Here is a 4,469-nt window from a genome sequence, read left to right as displayed (position 1 = left end):
CTTATTGCTTTTATATTTGTTGTACCTCCGTCGCAAACTGTTGAAACAACTTCTAATCCAGCTTTTTGTGCTGTATTTATAATAGTTGTAATTGCGGTTACAATTTTACTGGATGGGCATGTTGAGTTAACCAAATAATACATAACCGGTTGCTTCCATTTTTTTACAACCCCACGCAGCATAAAAACAATAGCATGGTCGACAATTTTTTTTGTTGTTTCATCATTACCGTAATCTTCAAATCCAATAATCTTATCGGCAGAACTATCAAAGTCCAAATGAGCTGTAAGATTAATTTCGTCAAACATTAAATTGCAATATTTATGAGTTGGTTTTAATTCCTTAGCAACTTCTTCAAGGTACTGAAAAAGCTTAAAATCAAAACCAGGCTTTATATTGCTTTTTTGTATGATTTTATTTAAAGTTGCTCTGCAAGGTAGATGAAATATTTTTCGAAGAAATCTATAAGTTTTTGGACTTTGCTTCATCATTGATAGCCCCAAAATTTTATCGTCCAAGTTAAAACGGCGACCTTTCGCTTTCACTTTTGAGCATTTAATTTGACTTACTATGAAGTTAACAACATTAGGAGATAAATTGTTGCTCAAAGCAGTGAAATGCTTGGAATTAAGAGTTTTTCTCAATTCGAACAATTTTGCCTTTCCCTTTTCTCTTAAAATTTTAATTTTTTGAAGTTCTGTTTGTAATAAACGAACTTGTTTGTTTATTTTAATTGAAACAGAGGTCTCTTCAGGTTTCTTAGAAGTTCCTGAAGATGAATCAATAACTGAAAAAGTATAAAGAATATATTTACTACAGAAAAAGTATAAAAATAATTAGGTAAAAAGTTATGAGGAATAGTCTCATTAAAATAAATATCACGACTAAAGGCAAATATGGTAATTAAAAAGGTAAGTAATTTTCAAACTGCATTTATAAAGTTAGTAGATACGAAAAATTTTTACTTACATGGTTCTGCAATAGTTGAATTATCAATTTGTATTACTGGGTCATCAACTTGCATTACTTGCTTATCAAATTGTAATACCGGGTCATCAATATCATCTTCAAGTATTTCTACTCAAATAAATATTATTATTTATTAATAAGCTACATTAATAATAACAAAAAATTCACTCACCTGGTATAAATGCAGTTGGAAAAGCATCATAATTTAATTTTGAATACCCAATTGAATAACAATTTGGTTCAAAGTGTACTGCACAAACTCTTAAATTTTTATAAATATAATCATCACTATGATTTTTAAATATTGTTTTTGGAAATAAACATTTCCATTTTAAATAATTTTCAATATTTTTATTTGGATTGGGGAATCTATGTCTTTTACTTATTTTGTCTTTACAGAAAGGCACACAACACGAAATAACACCCATTGTCTAAATATTTTTTAAATATTCTTATATTCACTTATATAAATATAATACTTAATTTATTATTTTAATTCAATTTTTACACTGTTCATATTATTTTATTTAAATTTCACAAAACTTCATTCAAAATATAACCAACGACAACAACGAAAACTTTCTAAAAGAAAAGGTAACCTAAGAAACGCAACAAAAAAAATAACAACTTTAAATTTGAAAAAGAGTACTATTAGCGCCACTCTTTATTGTAAGAAGAACTAAAATCATGAAAATGTCAGATTTCAGCGATTTGTTCTAAGTTAGCTATCTAAGGATATCTGTCATTTATGGTTGAAAGGATAGGGGGAATCCATCAATTTGATACCCTTGGCGAATTACAACTGATTCAGTAGGCATGGTGTGTTGTTGTTTTTTAATAAATTATTTAATTGAAACTAATAAAAATCTTAGAAAAGAATGGTAATTTATACTTTTTGTAAGCCTTCGTAAATTGTATAAGAAGGACGATAAAAAGTCTTTTGATTAAAAACATTTGGTGTTGTGAATGATAAATAAAACTACAACATAATATTTGCAAGCATTTCATACTTAACATACTTTTTGTAAGCCTTCGTAAATTGTATAAGAAGGACGATAAAAAGTCTTTTGATTAAAAACATTTGGTGTTGCGAATGATAAATAAAACTACAACATAATATTTAAAAATTGTTTTTATTTTTTTATTTTATAGTGAGCCCACGCATAAGTATTAATTTTATTTTCAAGTACATATCTTTTATAATCATTAGAACTTAATGCTATTTTATTTAACATTTGAGTATATAAAGAATAAGACACCATTTTAGACAATATTCGTCTTTGTTCTTAATATTAATACACGCCTTTTTGGATTCAATTTTTAAAGGTAGCTTAATATAATTACCTCCTTTTATCGGTGTATACTTCGCTACATTAATTTCAACGGAACAAATCTGAGCTAAGGACCAACCGCTACCTTTTTCTTGGAATTCTTCAGCTTGAGTTGTTATTGCACTAGTCATATCATCAAAAGCATTATTAATTTCTGTATATAAAGAATAATTTTGAGTATATAAAGAATAAGACACCATTTTAGACAATATTCATCCTTGTTCTTAATATTAATACACGCCTTTTTGGATTCAATTTTTAAAGGTAGCTTAATATAATTACCTCCTTTTATCGGTGTATACTTCGCTACATTAATTTCAACGAAACAAATCTGAGCTAAGGACCAACCGCTACCTTTTTCTTGGAATTCTTCAGCTTGAGTTGTTATTGCACTAGTCATATCATCAAAAGCATTATTAATTTCTGTACTGCGGTCAATAACAGTCATTTTAGAATTAAATGACTTGATGCTTTCTTCATTTTCATTACTTTCGACATGTTTCAGCTTGATAAATTTTGCGTATAATTCCAAATTGAATTTCACTGAAATATGCTGCTCTAAGACTTCCGTTAATTTTGAAACTAGTTCTGTTTTGATTCTATCAAGAAAATCTTTTGGTAATAGAATATTCTCCTTTTCATTTTCTCGAATAAATGTTACTATTCTTCCTTGGAATGCATTTTTGATGCATTTCAAATATTTATCGATGACAACAGCACTTTTTAGTTTATGTGTGATTGTGCGGATATGGTGATACCAAGATTTTTCGGGGATTTCTACTCCACAATCATCACAATATTTTGTAGATAGCTTTTCAAATTTCGCAGGTGAAGTATTATCATCTGTTATAGCTATTTTACGTTTTTTTTGATTAGGCTTTTTATGGAGCTCCCTATGTCTTTTTAAAGCATCTAAGCGAGCAAAAGTTTTTTTACAAATTTCACACTCAATTTTGTCTTTATTTGTATGAATTTTTATGTGTCTTCTCAAATTTGTTGAGAAAGTGAAAATTTTAGCGCACACTGGACAAGTTTTATTCATTTTATTTACTAAAAAAACTTTCTTAACAAGAACTTAATTCATTTTGAAATACAAACTACTTATAGAGGTTTTCGAAAATGGTAATAGGATTTTATACAAACAGAGAGAAAAATATATAATCAAAATTTTAAAGAAAAAGATATGTGGTTTTTGATAACTTTTTTAACTTTTTTATTAAAAATTTTATTCAATACATATACAATTTTGTTTTTTTTCTTTTACTCAACTTCTTCTTCTTCCTCAGTGTCATCATCATCATCATCATCATCATCGGATAATATTTAATAGGCTCGATCGTTCTGGTGAATTCCAAATCCACTGTTCTGCTTACAATACTCTTTACTTAAAAATTGTACAAACCCATATTAAGCTGTTTTACCAGTTTCGAAGACATCTTCGAAAATCGGCTCGGTAAAAATACATCAAATGAATCGTTGACAGTAACCAGTATGCTGATACCAAATTTTGTGGCTATCCTTTTACATGCCGATATTTGGTATATTCGATCGACCTCCAATTCGCTACATTTTATAGTCTGACGAAAGTTGGTGAGACTATTTAATTGATGTTATTTATACTAAATTTCTTGTTCATAAAACCAATTGATATCATTTTTGTAGTAGTACGAATTCATATTAGCAAAATGTTTTCATTAGATAAAATTATACATTTCATATTAAAGCTAAACAAAATGTTTAAACTTCGGAAAAGATTAGAAAAAAAAAGTTTTCTTATGCGACAACAAATTACCAAAAATTACTATTGGACCAAATGTTTTAAGCTTGATAAAAATTTTAATAATCAGACTGTTCAATTATATTAAATGCATTTTTTTTGTTTTTTTCATAAAACCATTTATTATTTTATGTTTTTTTATTGTGTTTTAATATTAACATATAAATGTTACTAATAATAATAATAATAATATGACAGTATTATTTAAATTTTTGATATTTAATGGATATTGAGGTCGATGACAATGATGATGATGACGATGATGAAGTTGCCGGCTTCACAATGCTTCTTACATCATTGTTCTGCTTTTTGGGCGAGTTATTTTGCGACAGCAATTTAACTTCTTCTTGATCCATCTTTCTGATTTTTGAAAGTGTATCTAATAATAAGCG

Source organism: Condylostylus longicornis, unplaced genomic scaffold (genome assembly GCF_029603195.1).
Source record: "Condylostylus longicornis isolate FDR11 unplaced genomic scaffold, ASM2960319v2 ptg000016l, whole genome shotgun sequence".
Lineage (NCBI taxonomy): Eukaryota > Metazoa > Arthropoda > Insecta > Diptera > Dolichopodidae > Condylostylus > Condylostylus longicornis.
Note: the sequence above shows the minus strand (reverse complement) of the source record.